At 42.8% G+C, this 21,345-nt stretch overlaps 1 protein-coding gene across 2 annotated transcripts in view; it reads right to left on the reverse strand.

The window, feature by feature from the left end:
- Window positions 1-21,139, reverse strand: part of LOC129867018 (semaphorin-4B-like) — a 111,477-nt gene extending 90,338 nt beyond the window's left edge. The window contains exon 1 of one of the 2 annotated variants that reach the window (XM_055940119.1): window positions 20,943-21,139. The gene's annotated coding sequence lies outside the window, so the exon portion shown is untranslated. The remainder of the gene's footprint in view (window positions 1-20,942) is intronic. The other variant, XM_055940118.1, reaches the window with a different exon arrangement.
- Between the last annotated feature and the right edge of the window lie 206 nt (window positions 21,140-21,345).

Genomic DNA, 21,345 nt, shown 5'->3' on the forward strand with positions numbered 1-21,345 from the left:
AACACATCAGGTTTTACTAATACATAACCTAAGTACTTTAATTAACATTATGTTTCATTGTCACAAAAAATGTATAGTTATTGACCACCAGATTGAACCTGCATAGATAACATGAAGAAATGTAAACTATTCTTTAACAAAATTCCTGAGACTAGGAGAAAGATGACATACAGAAAAACATAGGCTATTTCAGAATGTGAGTGAATACGGGTGCACGACCAGTGCTCTATTTGGTTGCGCGCATTCCAGTAGCTTAGACGCTTAGACAGATGCTCAGAGCACTGGCCAGATCAGGGCGGTGTGCTCAGTCCATCCATCCATCCATCACTGTGTAGGGACGATTAAGGGCTCAGAGTCACTGCTCCTACACACACCCATCACTGACACACAGCCCCCAAGGCTGTGTCTAGACTTGACAGTTAATGTAGTTTTTGTATTCTGATCATGGAGTTCTGATCATGGAATTCCAAACACATCATGTGTCTACACTTACAGTTGAATGTGTCCACCATGTTCACACTATGTTCGGATTTTCTTTTCCTGAGCTCTATTCAAATGCCAGTATGCATTTTGCAAATGGTGGAATAGGCAAAATATGATAATAATAACAACAACTTGATGGCAGTAGCTAACTACTGTAGCTAACTAGCCAGCTAACATCTGTAGCTAGCCAGAAAGCTAGCAAGCAAAGCTAAAGGGATTGCAAAATTAAATAGTTTTTCTAAATATTAGCTAGCTGGCTAGCATTTATGAGGCCATCACAAACTTTCCTCACACGCTGGGAACGTATTTCCTCCAACGTTATAATGAAAAGGTGCCTCTCGTCACAAAATGGGCTCTCGTGGCCTGATTGCGTCCAGACTGAGGAGAAATCCGCACACAATGTGCTCCGGCTCTATTTTCACATCATCTGACCAAAGCACCGGTTCCGATTCAAGTGCCAATGCTGTTTAGCAAACTTCAGGCATTTACATTTGTTGGATGACATGAAAATAGAGCTCTTTGGCCACGCACACCAGTGGTGGGTTTGGCGTTGAAATGAGAATTCATGAGCAGAAAATAACCCCGTACCTACTGTAAAATATGGTGGTGGATCTTTGATGTTATTGGGCTATTTTGCATCCACTGGTCCTGGGGCCCTTGTTAAGGTCAATGGCATCATGAATTTGACCCATTACTAGGACATTTTAACCAAAAACCTGTTTGCCTCTGCCAGTACGCTGAAACTTGGCCGCAAGTGGATCATCCAGCAGGACAATAACCCCAAGCAAACATCAAAATCCACAAATAGTTGATTATTTGGCCACAAAATCAACATTTTGCAAAGGCCATCTCAATGCCCGGACTTGTAACCCATTAAAACCTGTGGTTTGAATTGAAGAGGGCAGTCCATAAGTGCAGACGAAGGATATTAAGGATCTGGAAGGATTCTGTATGGAGGAATAGTCTAATATCGATCCTAATATGTTTGTTAACTCAGAAAAAAATTCTGAAAAAAGATCTGTGTCATTATCGTCGCACGGTGAGGTATTGAACGCTATTGAAAATAGGGGTGTCAATAATTTTGACACCAACCTTTTTGAGAGAAAAAAATATTATATGTTGAACAAAATCTCTTTCTCTGAGAAATTGCATTAGTGTCAAATAATAGAATTTCCCAATTTTTTGCATCATCCAATATAGCTCAGTATTAGAATTATTTCTTTCATACAATAATATTTGATCATCTTTATCAAGTGTGTCAATCATTTCAGGACCCCACTGTATGTGTGTGTATTGTTATCTGCATCTATAGGCTACTTGTTGTCAGCTCATAGCAAACCCTGCACACGTTTACACATAGCTTACTGTATGAAGAGCAGAGGAAGAAACTGACTACAACTCAATATGCACTACACACAATATGACCTAGAGGATAACATTGATTATTTAGCCTACATGTCTGAGAGGTGTAAGAGGAGATTATGCATACAAAGTAGTCATATACAGTGGGGCAAAAAAGTATTTAGTCAGCCACCAATTGTGCAAGTTCTCCCACTTAAAAAGATGAGCGAGGCCTGTAATTTTCATCATAGGTACACTTCAGCTATGACAGACAAAATGAGAAAAAAAAATCCCGAAAATCACATTGTAGGATTTTTTATTAATTTATTTGCAAATTATGGTGGGAAAAAAGTATTTGGTCACCTACAAACAAGCAAGATTTCTGGCTCTCACAGACCTGTAACTTCTTATTTAAGAGGCTCCTCTGTCCTCCACTCGTTACCTGTATTAATGGCACCTGTTTGAACTTGTTATCAGTATAAAAGACACCTGTCCACAACCTCAAACAGTCACACTCCAAACTCCACTATGGCCAAGACCAAAGAGCTGTCAAAGGACACCAGAAACAAAATTGTAGAGCTGCACCAGGCTGGGAAGACTGAATCTGCAATAGGTAAGCAGCTTGGTTTGAAGAAATCAACTGTGGGAGCAATTATTAGGACATGGAAGACATACAAGACCACTGATAATCTCCCTCGATCTGGGGCTCCACGCAAGATCTCACCCCGAGGTGTCAAAATGATCACAAGAACGGTGAGCAAAAATCCCAGAACCACACGGGGGGACCTAGTGAATGACCTGCAGAGAACTGGGACCAAAGTAACAAAGCCTACCATCAGTAACACACTACGCCGCCAGGGACTCAAATCCTGCAGTGCCAGACGTGTCCCCCTGCTTAAGCCAGTACATGTCCAGGCCCGTCTGAAGTTTGCTAGAGAGCATTTATATGATCCAGAAGAAGATTGGGAGAATGTCATATGGTCAGATGAAACCAAAATATAACTTTTTGGTAAAAACTCAACTCGTCGTGTTTGGAGGACAAAATAATGCTGAGTTGCATCCAAAGAACACCATACCTACTGTGAAGCATGGGGGTGGAAACATCATGCTTTGGGGCTGTTTTTCTGCAAAGGGACCAGGACGACTGATCCGTGTAAAGGACAGAATGAATGGGGCCATGTATCGTGAAATTTTGAGTGAAAACCTCCTTCCATCAGCAAGGGCATTGAAGATGAAACGTGGCTTGGTCTTTCAGCATGACAATGATCCCAAACACACCGCCCGGGCAACGAAGGAGTGGCTTCGTAAGAAGCATTTCAAGGTCCTGGAGTGGCCTAGCCAGTCTCCAGATCTCAACCCCATAGAAAATCTTTGGAGGGAGTTGAAAGTCCGTGTTGCCCAGCAACAGCCCCAAAACATCACTGCTCTAGAGGAGATCTGCATGGAGGAATGGGCCAAAATACCAGCAACAGTGTGTGAAAACCTTGTGAAGACTTACAGAAAACGTTTGACCTCTGTCATTGCCAACAAAGGGTATATAACAAAGTATTGAGATAAACTTTTGTTATTGACCAAATACTTATTTTCCACCATAATTTGCAAATAAATTCATAAAAAAAATGTTTTTCTCATTTTGTCTGTCATAGTTGAAGTGTACCTATGATGAAAATTACAGGCCTCTCTCATCTTTTTAAGTGGGATTACTTGCACAATCAGTGGCTGACTAAATACTTTTTTGCCCCACTGTAACTGCCCACAGTAGAGTACCAGAAAACGGAGAAAGAAAGATACAAGCATTAAATACATACATACAAAACTGATGGCCACAACAGTCAACTGGGGGGTGACATTAACGTGTTTCTTCTTTGATATTCGTAATATCGGCACACTATTTGACTGTTATCATGTTGCTCATCCCAGATGCTTGTTCACCCTCTTCCATGCACCAGTTTGTGTGTAAGCTGCTCTTATTTGCCGTGTGAAGATTGTAAATAGATTTTTCATTGCAGGGTGTGTACTGTAGTAAATCTTCATCTGAGCATCCGTGTTTTCATTTTCATAATGCAGAAATAATGATAATTACAATGGTAATACCAAATAGCAGGTCTCCCAGCTCAAACTGAATGCAGAAGTTGCCGTAATATGCAGACTGCTCTGCTCTGCCTTTGTAGTCAGGCTGTGCTCTGAATGATAAGACACTTCTCTATGGGCTGCAGATAGGAGAAAATGCTCTCTAAACATTCTGAGGTTGAATTCTAAACCCTGAACATAGTGCAAAGATTGCCTGCCTGATATTATTTTGCCAATCAGGTTCACAAAATCCGGTTTACAGAGATATGCAAATGAGGTGCTACTAATCCTGGGGCAACAGCAGCAGACACTCTGACTGATGCCTGTAGTTCCTCCAGTTCCTCTGCTTCTTACTCAGCCGTGAAATGAGTGGGGATGATACCAAGTACCAGCCCAAGCCCCCTGGTTGTCTTTATCTAGCTTTATCTAGCAGACAGAGCGTTTTGTTTTTAGTATAGTCTGTGTGTGGGCTATTGGCCCTCCACATGCAGTGACCTCATAGTGGAGTGATCAATAGCATGCTACTCATTCCTAAAGAGCATTGGTATGCCAGTCATCCTAGGCATATCATCAATCCTTTACACCACAGATATATAGGGTACATTCCACCCAACAACCTAGACAACTGGCTTTGACCCCAAAGGGTGGGGGGCTGGTTGCCAATCTGGAGAAGACTTGGTCTTGTCACTCAATGTGTCAACCTGATAGCCATGGAACGCTAAAGCGCAACACAGCTCCTAGTTATTTTTTAATAGTAAAATGTATAATTGAAGATAAAATCACATTGGAGGGATTGTTCTATCAAGCCTTTCTCCTCTTTTTTTGTTCATATTTCTAAGTAAAGTTCTGCAGGGTCCCTATGATCCCTGTGCTGTATGGTTATAAGGCTGACTGACTGACTGCTCTACTTAACCAGACAAGCATAATAACAAGATTAGCAGCCTATCAGATGACACGGTATAGTGAAGCTGGTTGCAGGTACATACAGGCCCACATCTTATGTCACATGGTCTGGTCAACAAGCACTATGCAGTATTAGAGTGCAAATGGCTTAATTTGAAACTTGATGTCTGAGAAAGAGGGTAGAAATTAAGTTTCTCCTTTTCATTAACACCAAGCAAAAATACATGCATAACATGCATTAAAATGCATAACCTTTATATCACATTTCTGCTAGTGGGAGTTAGCTTTCAGCTTGCTTTCACTGGCTCTGCAGAGGATTGTTGGTTAATGTAGTACAGAGTGGAGTGAACCTCAAAAGGACCCTTGAAGTTCCTGTGGCCTTTGTTTGCAGTGAAGGGCCCAGTCATAGAGTGTAGTGGATGTGTGTGAGATCCAATCAGAGTCCTGACACGTCCACACAGCTCAGCTCTTTGCAGGGCCCTGCGGCTGCAGGCATGGAGGTGGGAGCTGATGTCATGGAGAGATGGCAGTGAAATGATCTGTGACAGGAAAGTTGAGCTTCTTCAATACCATGTTAGAGCCAAGCCCACATAGCATTTCCTCAGACAACTTCATCTACTTTCACAACAGAGGTCAAGGCACGTCAAACCACAGGTCAGGCCCTCTGATGCAATCTCTTTTCCAGACATGAGCAGAGCAAGACAGATGCTGCTTTTTCCAATATACACAGAGAAGAAAGATCATGTGCAGAACTGGAACAATGATAACCTATTTTCTTATCTAAGAAATGTTGTAGGTCAATCTATCAGGCAGACTAAATCCAAGTAGGTACTGTAGATAACTATCAGTTTTAAAAGAGTTTTGCTTAACCTTAAGAGCTGGGTCTGAACAAACCAAAGGTTTTATTTTCTACCTGGATCCAGAGTCAACTGATTAGAGGGCACAGGAGGACAAACAGTAATTTCAAGAAGACACAACTCAGACAATGAGCATACAGTATCCCTCAGGAGCCATACAAGGCAATATCCCAAAATACCCTATAACTTCAGGGAGAACTATGACTTGTGAAACTAGGCTCTACTGCTTTGTTGTTTAGTAAAAATGCAAATACATGCCGTATCTCTTTCTTTTGGGCAACCTCCTCACAATAAGTAATACAGCATCCTTCAAATAAAGCACAAGAAGGTCCCTTACCTACTTTATTAATTCAGGAACATGAGGAGCAGTCTTTTACAGACTAAAGTATGGCTGTGTAGAGGGACAGCATGAGGATATCTTTGTGATCTGAACCAATTAGACCAGCGGCCCTCTCCTCTGTTCCACTGTCCCATCAACCACGCTGGCAGCAGTGAGGAAAATGAGCATCAAAGCATCAAAAGCGTTAGTTGCTTCCTGTGAGCTGCTACCTGCATGCTAAGCAGTTCCATTCCCCCAGATGTCTAAAAGCTCTGCTGAACCCCAGGCAGAAGCAGCATATCTGTAACCGTCTCCCTCCCAGGCTGTCCAGACCAGACTAGCCAGGCAGACAGTGTAGTGGACAGGTGCAGGGATCTGAACCCTGCTGTCACTCACAGAACAAGAAAGCACCGGGATAAGATGTTAGCTTCCTTTAAAAGGCCAACGAATGCCTTGCCCTGGGTGTTTATACATCACATATTCGATCCAATGCCATTAATTATTCAGACTGCACTCTGCCTACTGTGGCTCTTACCTCAAACACCTGCACTGTCTGCCTACCTGCCCTGGGTAACAGTGTTACCATAAGAAGTACGATTCGATATGTATCTCGATTAATGGGCTCCGATACGATTCAGGAACGATACGTTTTAGTTTGAAATGATTCGGTGCGATTCAATTTGATTAGAATAACGAATCGATGTGATGCACTAACATTTGTTGCATAAACACATTAATTTTACATGATATATTAAAAATGTGTGTGTGTGTGTAAATTATGTATATGTCTATGGTGTACACACTTTTGATCTGAAATCACCGTCACCCACTAATTAATTTGTACCCACTGAATATATAGGACAACTTTGGATTCCACCAATCTCACAATGAAATGGTTTAGATCTTTTGGAAGGTTTGAAAGACTGGACCTAAAATTGTGTATAAACGATCCTACAAGAGGTTTTGCCATGATTCCTATGTTGAAGATGTGAAAATTATTTGTTGGTCTGTAATGAGGAACATTCTGATGCTGCACTTGACGAATTCATGAAACTGCTTCTCCGGTTACTGGTAGGCATGCACCCATCAAGAAACAGACTGTTAGAACTGCCAAATCCCGATGGATAGATGATACATTTAAAAACGGTATGGCTGAGAAGGATAGCAAATAAGTCTGACAACACAGCAGACTGGCAAACATACAGTAAATTGAGAAATCACGTAACTAAACTAAACAAAAAGAAGAAGAAACTATACTATGGAACAAATAGAAATTATATAAAGAATAAAAGTAAAAAGCTCTGGAGTACTTTAAATGAGATTCTAGGTTCCATCCTTCATTGAGGCAGACGGCTTGTTCATAACAAAACCCTTTGATATAACTTTTTTTGTTGACAAGATTAGCAAATTTAGGCATGACATGCAAACATCAAATTCTGAGTCTTCATTTCATGCATACTGGACCAAATAATTAAAGACAAGCACTGTAATGTTGAGTTCCACAATGTGGGTGTGGAAGAGGTGATTTATTTTTGCTATCTATAAGGACAAATCACCTGGTACTGACAACCTGAGGTTGGTAGCGGAATACATTGTGACTCCTGTTTGCCACATCTTCAATTAAAGCCTAGAAGACGTTGTGTGCCCTTAGACATGGATGGGGTCAAAGGTCATTCCGCTGCCCAAGAATAGCAGAGCACCCTTTAATGGTTCAAACAGCCGACCAACCAACCTGTTACAAGTGCTTAGCAAACTTTTTGAAAAAATAGTGTTTGATAAAATACAAAGTTATTTTTACAGAAAACAAATGAACAACATGCTTTCAGCATGCTTAAAGGGAAGGGCTCTCAACATGCTCGGCACTGACACAAATGACTGATGATTGGCTGAAAGAAATTGATAGTAAGAAGGTTGTGGGAGCTGTTCTGTTAGACTTCAGTGCAGCTTTTGATGTCATTGATCATAACCAATGTTCCCTCAAAAACTTTTCGGCACTGAGCAAATTTCAGAGCAAACATGAAATTCTGTGTAACTTCCTGCGTTTACTGTGAACACTGAGGCTGTACCCAAGTTACAGCTTAACAGTGGCCAAGTAGGCTACTGTGGCTATTTGATCATAATATAGGCCTACCAGAGTGGCCTACCATCAAAAACAATGGAGAAAATGCATCCCATACGTAACATTTTAACACAGAAATAGCTGTTCTACCATTCAGCCTACAGTAGCAGCTAATGTGTGGTGTTCAATGTAGGGCTTGCCATGAACCTGTTTGTCCATCCTTCAGACACGGTGACTGAAAATGTTGTTTTGTTTTGTTTGATGCATTCAACCACTTTACAAAATGAAATGCATTATTATTCCAATGCCATTATTAGAGAGAATCCGACAAATTATGCTACCCTCTGCCTATTGGCTACTTAGCATATTCAAGCCTGTCTCAAAATACAACACTGCCCATTTAAGACACAAAAAGCTCTTTACCTTACTCGCTTTTCAAAGATGTCTAGAAATGTATGTTTTTTGCTCTTGTAGGCAATGGTCTATTTGCATATAGGCTTACTGCAGCTCTGTTTGTTTATGCAGCACAGGTCTGTGTAGAGTAAGGGCTGACTCGTGTGTGTCAATGCAATAGAATCCTACTCCGATGCATTCTGCCTACAACTAAATCTCTTGTGTAGTTCGTTTTGGGTATGTTACATTGAAAGTGGCTAATATTGTGTTGATTCAATCACAATAGCCACAGTAAAGGGAAACGTTGATTGAGTTAACAGGGAAAATGTTATTGTATTTCAAAATTTGAGGAAGGCTATATGATCACACCGGTAATATATCCATTGTTGTGTTACTTGTGAGGCACAGCTGAGTGAGCAAAACATTTTATAATTAGCTTTTTATTTGTGTTTTACTGGGCTGATGGTGGCTGCATCTGATGGTCAGTCTCAGGGAGAGAGCAGCAGACTGAGGGTCTGTCTCAGCGGAGGGAGAGAGCAGCAGACTGAGGGTCTGTCTCAGCGGAGGGAGAGAGCAGCAGACTGAGGGTCTGTCTCAGCGGAGGGAGAGAGCAGCAGACTGAGGGTCTGTCTCAGCGGAGGGAGAGAGCAGCAGACTGAGGGTTCGTCTCAGCGGAGGGAGAGAGCAGCAGACTGAGGGTCTGTCTCAGCGGAGGGAGAGAGCAGCAGACTGAGGGTCCGTCTCAGCGGAGGGAGAGAGCAGCAGACTGAGGGTCTGTCTCAGCGGAGGGAGAGGGCAGCAGACTGAGGGTTCGTCTCAGCGGAGGGAGAGAGCAGCAGACTGAGGGTCTGTCTCAGCGGAGGGAGAGGGCAGCAGACTGAGGGTTCGTCTCAGCGGAGGGAGAGAGCAGCAGACTGAGGGTCTGTCTCAGCGGAGGGAGAGAGCAGCAGACTGAGGGTTCGTCTCAGCGGAGGGAGAGAGCAGCAGACTGAGGGTCTGTCTCAGCGGAGGGAGAGAGCAGCAGACTGAGGGTCTGTCTCAGCGGAGGGAGAGAGCAGCAGACTGAGGGTCCGTCTCAGCGGAGGGAGAGAGCAGCAGACTGAGGGTCCGTCTCAGCGGAGGGAGAGAGCAGCAGACTGAGGGTCTGTCTCAGCGGAGGGAGAGAGCAGCAGACTGAGGGTCCGTCTCAGCGGAGGGAGAGAGCAGCAGACTGAGGGTCCGTCTCAGCGGAGGGAGAGAGCAGCAGACTGAGGATCCGTCTCAGCGGAGGGAGAGAGCAGCAGACTGAGGGTCCGTCTCAGCGGAGGGAGAGAGCAGCAGACTGAGGGTCCGTCTCAGCGGAGTGAGAGAGCAGCAGACTGATGGTCCGTCTCAGCGGAGGGAGAGAGCAGCAGACTGAGGGTCCGTCTCAGCGGAGGGAGAGAGCAGCAGACTGAGGGTCTGTCTCAGCGGAGGGAGAGAGCAGCAGACTGAGGGTCTGTCTCAGCGGAGGGAGAGAGCAGCAGACTGAGGGTCTGTCTCAGCGGAGGGAGAGAGCAGCAGACTGAGGGTCTGTCTCTCAACATCCCTCCGCTCTCCCTTTCCTCCACTGACACTGACCAAAATGGGACACCGTCTTCCATCTGATGGCGAAACTCGAGTCGCACCGCATTATTTCGGCCTCATGCACTCATTCATGCTGTTACTCCTATTAACAGAAAAAGTGAAATACTCCTCCATGTTAAAAAAGACCCAAGCCGCTAATAATAACAACAAAGCAAGCCTATTGATATTCATTCATTACTGCTTCCGTGCTTGTTGTTACGCTGAGTTGAAATAGGAAGAACGCACATTTTATGGTTATAAAAGTGTTGAATACAAAATGTTGACAGTGCTGAGTAAGAACTTAAAAACATGAACTCAATCATAAAATCAGCAGTTCTTTGCTGTATTAGTTGACAGTATCTTTCTAGTTAAATACATTTACATTTTAGCATACAGGAGCAATTAGGTTTAACTAAGTGTCTTGCTCAAGGGAACATTGACAGATTTTTCACCTAGTCAGATTCAAAGCAGCAACCTTTTGATGACTGCCCTGACCTCTTTACCACCAAGCTACCTACTGCCATGGTTTTAAAGGCTTTGAAATCTCACAATATCAACTTTGCTGTAGTTTTCTTTTATGTCTGCTACATCACTGCAGACACGTAATCTGAGCCATCCGATTGGCCAGTGGTAGGCCTATAGTGCACTTGATTTGCTCTCTGGGCCGCCGGGAATGCAAAGTTTGAAACCTTCAGACACATGAAATGGTTCAAAATGGAAACAGTTCGCCTACCCGGTGCGCAGGGCAGCTGAATCGGGTGCACCTGTAACAGTATAACTTTAAACCGTCCCCTCGCCCCGACACGGGCGCGAACCAGGGACCCTCTGCACACATCAACGACGGTCGCCCACGAAGCATCGTTACCCATCGCTCCACAAAGGCCACGGCCCTTGCAGAGCAAGGGGCAACACTACATCTAGGTTTCAGAGCAAGTGACTTAACTGATTGAAACACTACTAGCGCGTACCCGCTAACTAGCTAGCCATTTCACATCCGTTACACACCTATCATCAGAATAGTTTTTACAGAAATATTCAAGGCACTAGGAATGCCTTGGAGATCGACCAGTCGATCGCGATTGACCGGTTGGTGACCACTGCTTTAGAAAATGGTCACGAACTTGTGCTTCTCTCTGTGGGCTGATATTTCTTCTGCGCGGCAGTCCTGGCGGGGCTGTGCGGCAGTCTCAGGGCTACTACACGAGGTAACATTGATCTTAACCTATTGAAAAGATGTAGGTGTTATGGATTAGCATCCTCTGCTTTATTATGGATTGAGGGTAACCTATCTAAGAGAACACAGAGGGTTTTCTCATGCAAATTCAGTTGAGTGTGGTGTCCTGCAGGCCCTAGTTTTGTCACGCATGGACTACTGCGCAGCTGTGTGGTCATGTGTGGCAAAGGGACATAGGTAAATTAAAGTTGGTCCAGAACAAGGCAGCATGTATCACACTTAGATGTACACGGAGTGCAAGTGTCAGTTACATGCATGTCAATTTCTCCTGGCTCAAAGTTGAGGAGAGATTGACTGTATCACTATTGGTCTTTGTGCGAGGTGTTGATGTGTTGAAGGTACCGAACTGTCTGTTCAAGCAGTTGACACACAGTTCGGAGACTCATCGAGACAACACAAGACATGCAACCAGAGGTCTCTTCACAGTCCCCAGGTCTAGAACAGAGGCTGGGAAACACACAGTATTAAATAGAGCCATGACTACATAGAACTCTCTGCCACCCCAGGTACCTCAAGCCAGCAATCAAACCGGTTTTTAAAAAACAAATAAAATAACACCTTACTGCACGAAGGGGACTGTGAAGAGACAAAGCCATTTTATATATATTGTATTGTCATTTGCACTGTATTATGTACTGATATGTAACCTATTTTTGACGTTTTAAAATGTACACTACCGTTCAAAAGTTTTCGATTACAGGCTCAAAATGTCCAGAAACAAATAACTTTCTTCTGAAACTCGTCAGTCTATTCTTGTTCTGAGAAATGAAGGCTATTCCATGTGAGAAATTGCCAAGAAACTGAAGATCTCCTACAACGCTGTGTACTGGCAGCGTTGTCATTAAATAGTACTCGCAAAACACCAGTCTCAACGTCAACAGTGAAGAGGTGACTCCGGGATGCTGGCCTTCTAGGCAGTTGCAAGGAAAAGAAAAAGCCATATCTCAGACTGGCCAATAAAAATAAAATATTAACCTTTTCACAAGTACCAACACACGGGTGTGATCATTCTACAGTGGTCCCTGTAGTGTACGATCAAACCGGTGTGATTAGAACACTTATTTAGAACGCTTATTTAGAACGGCCAGTTTCGAATGACACAACAATCAGCATTTGAGCTGGCCACACTTTTTTCAGAAATATTTTGCACAAACACCGTCCTTAGAAAGTTAACATCTGAACTGGGTGAATCGTTACATCCCTAATAACTAGCTTTTAGACTGCCACTGTCTACAATCAGTATTTCAGTTCAACTGGAAGCCCTGGACAAGCACACCTAATTCAACTTGCCAACTAATCATCAAGACCTCAATGAGTTGAATCAGGTGAGTTTGTCGGGGGCTACAATAAATATGTGTGCTGTTGGGGGTACTTGAGGACTGGAGTTGGGAAACACTGAACTAGGGTGATACAACCAGCATACAGTACTCCCCTCACTCACTTTGTTTGTGGATTCCAGCTACAAATGAAATGGCCAAATACCAGCATCTCTCCTCCCGGTTCTCCTCTGTGAAGCTCCCACTCCTAACTATCAGCAGGGATTCCTGACTGGATAATGTGACCAACACTTCCAAGTTTAGATGATGACAGAATCACCCAACTACAGTTTAATGAGCCCGGACTTCTCAGCTAGGCCTAGGCTAAATATTCAGTTAGCCTTCACGTAATTGGATAATTGATAAAGAATATATTATCACAAAAAAACAAGGCCTATGACTTGTTTATCAGTCACTCCGCGATTCTGTGATTAATTCTCTTAATGCAAAATCAACAATGCCTAGCATATTATGCGAGGGCTTGAAAATCTGACCAATCACTATACAATTTCTGCATAAAACAGTAAAATCATCTCAATGTAATTGCATAAAACTGAACCATCACCGTAGTACAACAAGAGGGCTCCCAATTTCAACCAATCACTGCACATTTACTGCATAATATGGTTCAATCAAGCCACACATCAACAAACATCCCACCTCAGCACATTTTGGCTACAAATTTGGTAAAATCCTTGCATACTGCCATGCAAAATGTCAGAATTGGCACAGCAAAATCAAGTATTTTGCCTGCAAATATCACAACAAATCCCTGTGAAAAGCAGTAGAAAAGCAATTAAAAGCCTTCTATGATTAGTGGTCTGAAGTTGGGAGTCTGGGAGGGTCAGTAGCACCATTATTGGAGTAAAGGGCACAACCTGGAATGCTGGGAGATATCGAATCACTGCAGAGGGGGAAGGAGAGGGGGAGGCTGCCATTGTACAAGGCTGATTCCATTCATCACACACAGCAGCACCACACTGGTGTCAAAGAGGAGCACACCAACACCATCACAGTGAGAAACACCTCATATAGACACGTTTAGATCAACATGGCAGCGACTGACACGTCGTCCTGTTTCTAGCTCCTAAACAACTTTGCTGTAGTTTTACTTTGTTATTTCTTACATTATTTGCTCATAAGGTTTTTGTATTATTACCTACAGACGGAAATAACATTTGGATCTAAGATCGCCAGTCACTCGCCAGGCAATAAAGTGCAAATTAATTACTTAAAAATCCAATACAATGTGATTTTCTGGATTTTTGTTTTAGATTCCGTCTCTCACAGTTGAAGTGTACCTATGATAAAAATTACAGACCTCTACATGCTTTGTAAGTATGAGAACCTGCAAAATCGGCAGCGTATCAAATATTTGTTCTCCCCACTGTAGTTTTCCTTTTTCATGATGCCATCTATTTTGTGAAGTGCACAAGTTCCTCCTGCAGCAAAGCACCCCCACAACATGATGCTGCCACTCCCGTGCTTCATGGTTGGGATGGTGTTCTTCCGCTTGCAAGTAGGCCTGTTTGTCCTCCAAACATAACGATGGTCATTATGGCCAAACAGTTCTATTTTTGTTTCATCAAACCAGAGAACAAAAAGTCCGATCTTTGTCCCCATGTGCAGTTGCAAACCGTAGTCTGGCTTTTTTATGACGGTTTTGGAGCAGTGGCTTCGTCCTTCCTGAGCGGCCTTTCAGGTTATGTCGATATAGGATTCGTTTGACTGTGGATATAGATACTTTGTACCTGTTTCCTCCAGCATCTTCACAAGGTCCTTTGCTGTTGTTCTGGGACTTATTTGTAACTTTTCGCACCAAAGTACATTCATCTCTAGGAGACAGAACGCGTCTCCTTCCTGAGCGGTATGATGGCTGCGTGGTCCCATGGTGTTTATACTTGCGTACTATTGTTTGTACAGATGAATGTGGTACCTTCAGGCGTTTAGAAATTGCTCCCAAGGATGAACCAGATTTGTGGAAGTCTACACTTTTTTTTCTGGTGTCTTGGCTGATTTATTTTGATTTTCCCATGATGTCAAGTAGTAGGCCTTGAAATACATCCACAGGTACACCTCCAATTGACTCAAATGATGTCAATTAGCCTATCAGAAGCTAAGCCATGACATAATTTTCTGGAATTTTCCAAGCTGTTTACAGGCACAGTCAACTTAGTGTATGTAAACTTCTGACCCACTGGAATTGTGATAAAGTGAATTATAAGTAAATAATCTGTCTGTAAACTATTTTTTGAAAAATGACTTGTGTCATGCACAAAGTAGATGTCCTTGCCAAAACTATAGTTTGTGTACAATAAATGTGTGGTGGTTGAAAAACAAGTTTTAATGAATCCAATCCAAGTGTATGTAAACTTTCGATTTCAACTGTAACTACTGCTGTTCACACCTTTTCTATTCATATCCTGACCATTCTGTCTTTACACACCATTATACACTGAATGTACAAAACATTGGGAACACCTTCCTAGTATTGAGTTGCACCCCCTTTTGCCTTCAGAACAGCCTCAGTTTACTGGGCATGGAATTTAGAAGGTGTCGAAATCTTTCCACAGGGATGCTGGACCATGTTGACTCCAATGCTTCTCACAGCTGTGTTAAGTTGTCTGATGTCCTTAGAATGGTGGACCATTCTTGATACACACAGGAAACTGTTGATCATGAAAAACCCAGCAGCGTTGCAGTTCTTGACACACTCAATCCGATGTGACTAGCACCTACTGCCATACCCCGTTCAAATGCACTTAAATATTTTGTCTTGCTTATTCACCTTCTGAATGGCACACATACACAATCCAAATCTCAATTGTCTCAAGGCTTAAAAATCTTTCTTTAACTTGTCTCCCCCCCTTCATCTACACTGATTGAAGTGGATATAACATGTGACCTCAATAACGGTTCATAGTTTTCACCTGGATTCACCTGGTGTCACGCCCTGACCTTAGTATTCTTTGTTTTCTTCATTATTTTTGGTTAGGTCAGGGTGTGACAAGGGTGATATATGTTTTTTTGTCCTGTCTATGGTTTTTGTATGTTTATGGGGTTGTTCCTAGTCTAGGTGTTTTGTATGTCTATGGTTGTCTAGATTGGTTCTCAATTAGAGGCAGCTGTTTATCGTTGTCTCTGATTGGGAACCATATTTAGGCAGCCATATTCCTTGAGTATTTCGTGGGTGATTGTCTATGGTTAGTTGCCTGTGTCAGCACTATTATTATATAGCTTCACGTTCGTTTTGTTGTTTTTGTATAGTTCGTTCAGTGTTCTTTCTTCATTAAAGAAGATGTACTCAAATCACGCTGCGCTTTGGTCTCATCACTATAACGAACATGACACCTGGTCAGTCTGTGTCATGGAAAGAGCAGGTGTTCATTATGTTTGGTACACTCGGTGTATATATATATATTTATATACATTATGTGTTTATATATTTATATTCCAGTCTCTGACATTGCTAGTTCTGATATTTCTGAATTTCTCTATTTACATTTTTCTGGATGATGTGTATTTATTTTATTTATTTTTTAAATTGCTAGGTATTACTGAACTGTTGGAGCTAGAAACACAAGCATTTCGCTGCACTTGCGATAACATTTGCAAATCTGTGTATGCGACCATGATTTCATTTGTTTGGTGTACACAGGTCACACACTTAGCTCCCCTCCAGGTCGGGCATTAGTAAAGGACACTCACAGACACTCACATTCCCTAGCTCACCACTGTTTAAAATAGAACGGTATAATGTGTGTAACATGGACATGCAAGAACAACAGGTGTGAACCCGAGGGTGACGGACAGCATGCCCTGAAGACAATTTTGCAATTCTCACATGGACACATGAGAAACACTGAACCACGTGGAAACATATTCCAAATGTCTTCCCAAAACTGTTGCACAGGCCGGCTTGTGTACAGTTAAAATAAGTCACTGGTCGGGTGATGTGAAAGCCTGAGGCACCTTGTAGTACATGTGCTGTGTTTCTGTTCATGTCTCATATGGGTTAAAGGCAAATCTGAGGCTCTCTGAGACAGCCGAGCAAACACAAGGTTCTGGATAGGATCCATGTCCACAGCCATTTCCCACATCATGCCACTGTGACTGCTGTGGACTGGGAAAACACAGGAGACTGCTAGCTGTGTTCCCAGAATGACTGTTTGCAGAGTTCCCATGAGTAAGTAGACAGTAATAGGACTCCCTGAAGGCCCATGTTTAACCTTCAGGTTACAAGTGGCTGCCACTCCATGACCCATCCCCCTCTAGTCTCTCCCTGCTATCAACACCTCTCTCACTCACGCTATCCATCCGCCACAGCAAAACCTAACTGCTCTCTCACATTAAGACCCTTGCATTTATCATAGCACCTCAGTCCCAGCTGGCTTTCACAAACATTAAGTGGCAATCAGTCATCATAATGGTGGATGGGTCCTCCGAAGGACAGGGGTTCAGCTCACTCACATTACTTAATTTGCTTCCTCATTGAACTAAGCACATGACTGTTGAGAGGGGGATGGGTTGGGTGAGGGTTGAAGTTGATTTACATTCCTTATTTTTACGACTAGAACGAATTGCATAACCTAATTTGTGATCCACTTCACACACGCACAAGCAAGTGTGTACACATGCGCACACACGCACGCACACACGTAAACAAACACTCACCCAGGCACTAAGCCCAAAAAATAAAGAAGAGAAATCAGAGTAATGCTGAGAAAAGACCCCTGGGATTATATGATGAATGTGATTAGAAGCATGTGCTAGAGCGGGGCCAGGGTGGGTTGTGCTGTGCAATACTACAGTGTGATGATTTTCTTATTTTATTTTTCTCAGAGCCGGATCACTAATCTGTAACAGGTTGTGCATTGCACTCACATTGTGAAGCTTCAGTGCACAGAAGCACTATTTATCTTTCTTTGCTTTGTGCCCCTCAACTGCTGGAACAGCACATCAAGAAAGTCCTTCCACTGTAGCTAAAAACAGCCATTAAATGCTGTTTACTTTAGGCATTATATTATCACTTTTAACGTTAGTCAAATATCCGAACTGACGTTAGTATTCGAATATTTGTACGAGTATACATTTCTGTGAAAGAAAAATGCATATAGGCCTATTTTAACACTGAAAAGGCTTTTTCTAAATTAAATGAAAATACCCATGTGACATTGTTACATAAAGGATATACCATGACATTTCAAATTAGTAATTAAATAAGACAACAAACTTTTCAATGTAGTTTAGCAAAATGAGAAGGAGTAGGGTACAATGAGCAACCAACAGGTAGAATATTGTTTTATCTGAATGGGGTTTGGTCATGGCCGTGGGAAGGAGTATTTTTCTCCACTCATACAGGAGTAATAAAGGCCTAGTGCATTAATTTAGTAAAAAAAAATATATATATGTATATATATATATAGCACCCCCACTTCCTGCGGCTATGGGTTGGGGAGAAAGTGCACCATGTAGCCTCAATTAGCCTAGCTAGCTATAGCCAGCTAGTTTAGCTAGCTTCTCTAGGCTGCTCCAGTCAAGACAGGCACTGTTATATGGGACAATAAATAACATTGTGTCTGCTACAAGTTAGCTAGTCTTGGCTGTAGCCGAATTGCCTTGGCTAGTGGCTACAACGTCTGTCTCTCCCTCCATCTGCTCACTCTTATCTCACACATACTGGTCCATCCACAGCTGCAGCAATAGAGCGCCAGCCTCTCCCCCAATTAAGATATTTTGGAATATACGCATATTCGACCACAACATCTGACCAAAATTCATGATATTATTTGAATAGTGAAATTAGTCAAAGCACAATATAGATATTTACACTGTAGTATTGGCATTGAGAATACCACTATAGAAACATTAATTTACAGTTCATATCCAAGGAACCCCATCCATTAACAGTACATAGAATATCACACAATGAAATGTACATCTCCCAATGGGATACTAGAAGTGGGTAGCTGGAGTGTGTATTTGAGGTATTGATGTAACAGGCACCGTTCTCTACCAGAGAGCCAAACTCTTTGTGACAGCGTCATACAGGCAGCTCATTGTCAAGGATTCTGTACCCAGAATTCTGTTGCCAGCTGTTGTTTTTATGGATCAGACCAAAAGAAAACACAGGGACAAGGTCATCAGCAGAGGCAGGCTTTTCTTCTCCTCGCAAATGTGCCACAGATGGGGAAATCGACACGTTTCCAAATGAACTAGGTAACATAATTCACCTTGTTTAAAGAAGATATCCATTGTTCCGTCCTCTCATTCTGAGAGGAACCCCCTCTGACTGCTTGTTGTAAAAAGCTGAATATCTCTGCTGTAGTTCTACATTTGCTGATTTTGTTGTCTCCTGTAGCATATCCATGGTTGGGATGGCTAGCCTATGTCCAGCTGTCTAGTCACATAACTGGACTACACCTCCAGGTTATAATGAACTGGTCTGCCTCTGAGGGATACTTCACGTTCCATAGTGGTTCATATTGCACTTCAGTGATACAGTATCTAGGCTATGTAGTCCCGAATAGGTTGATGTTGACGCCATATTTTGACAAAAAAGTAGGCACTGACCAATGTGCACTAGTAACATAAAGTATGTCCCAGAATGAACTACCTGTACACACAACTATTGTATAGGTTAAGTCACCGTTTCCCAAACTATGGGTCACAAACCCAATGTGGGGTCGCCTGATTTGAAAATGGGGTCATGAGGGAAACTCTGAAAGAAAATAAATGCAATCACACTTGGGTTACGTCAGTAACCTCCGGCAGCCGCTAGATGTGGTTGTAATAAACAGAGTGGTTTGGCTGTTTAAGCTAAAAAATATTACGACCCCATCACTGAAAGACTCTCAGGAACACGTATATGTCTTCTGCTTCCCTCTACCAGCCCACAAGCTGTGCAGGACTCATTAGAACAGAGTGGACAAGACCAGGCACTAAATCAGACTGGGGGAAAAAGAACATCATCAATGATGAAGTTCTTTTCTACACAGAAGAGCATACAACATGATCGCCTGATGATCTTTTGAACTTCCCAATACTTTTCTGATGCATTTCAGTCATTTCAAATCATACTTCCTTCAGATGGAAATACTGTCAAAAGTAATGTCAGACTGATTTGTAATAGACTGTAATAGCCCAAATTCAAAAAGTAAACACTGGCCGCTGATTGCATCACTTTTTTCACATGGTGGGGTGGTGATTTTTTTAATATAACAAAATGGGGTGCGGCCCAAAAAAGTTTGGGAACCCCTGGGTTAAGTTATGTACACTAAGTACTTGGAAACCCTGACTCTCCAAAGAAAGGCAAAAAGTGTAACAAAGGTAGGCTTGTTTACTTCTTCATAGACTGGATTCAGTTTCCATTTATGTAATAATGAACCTCTAACACATTGGCAGGCATTATGTCAAGACTGTGCTGCCAGCAGAGTGAGGGTGAGAGGTTTGAATTTCACACTGTAATACCTGCAGCCTCTGGCCTGAAGATGCCCAGCCACAACCCCCTAATACCCACAACCCCTGACTGGCATCACAACTCAAACCACCACCTGTCCTGCTGCACAGCACAGCCTGAAACCACTACGGGAGAAAAGGCATAATCACGCTAACACACTCTCAAATGTTGCTTTTTTTGTTTGTTATTTCCCCCCATTTACAAAGCCAACTTTACCACAGGCCACAGAGTTCAAGGAAAGTTCCTGTGCTGAGAGAGGATTTGAGTGCACTGGCTGCCACATTCACTGACTCCTATCTGTAGAGAGGCACCATTCCCTGTCACACACTCTCTGTGCCACAGTGGTTCTCTAGTTTAAAGAGCTGGAGAGACTGAGCCATCATCTCCACTAGAAAAAAACACTGCTTTACTATGGTCCCTCACACCCAGGCCAACAACCCTTTAAATGTGAACACACCCAGGTAAATAGCTGTGTAAATACAGAGAGAAAAATACTGAGTCAAATGCCAACATCTCTTTTTTTGCAGGAGGATTTAAACACACCCAAAAATATAGCCTGCCACTATGTAGAAAAAGGCAGCCCTTTAAAAAACCCTCTGCCCTGCTATCACCTTGTGATAAAAACTTACTGGGGAGAGGCTGTCTCATGTCAGCATACACCCACTCTGGCAATGTGTACATAGAGAGAGGTAGAGCAGCAACAACTAACCCCATGCAGACAGAGAGAGCCATAAAGTAGCTCTAAGCCCATAATGCAGCGAGACGGAGCAGAATGACAGCACAGAGAGAATGACGTCATTTCAAAAGGTAACCAAAACCACAGGAGACACATCAATGATTAACTGAGGCTAGGCTCAGCGCCGTCAATAAATACAGGGCTGCCTCTATAGTAGTGGCTTGTAGTTACACGATTCTTGTACTTACACTCTTTCTAGCACTTCTCTGTACAAAAATGATCTTCAGATTTAAACGGTTCCTTTAAGGTGAATCAGAGATAGAAGTCCTTCAGGGATTGAGTAATAGATTAGCCAGTATGTTATCCAGCGTAGAGCAGTTTGAATACCAGTAGTTAAGGGCTCCTACTCCGTGTCTGTCTGCCTTCTCTCTCTCTCTCTCTCTCTCTCTCTCTCTCTCTCTCTCTCTCTCTCTCTCTCTCTCTCTCTCTCTCTCTCTCTCTCTCTCTCTCTCTCTCTCTCTCTCTCTCTCTCTCTCTCTCTCTCTCTCTCTCTCTCACACACAGTCTGACACACTGTTGTAGTACAGCCTGCCTCAACTCTGGCCACTCTCCACCATAGCCCCTCCCCTCACACACTGCTGCCAGAGAGAG

This window comes from Salvelinus fontinalis, chromosome 12 (assembly GCF_029448725.1).
Source record: "Salvelinus fontinalis isolate EN_2023a chromosome 12, ASM2944872v1, whole genome shotgun sequence".
NCBI lineage: Eukaryota > Metazoa > Chordata > Actinopteri > Salmoniformes > Salmonidae > Salvelinus > Salvelinus fontinalis.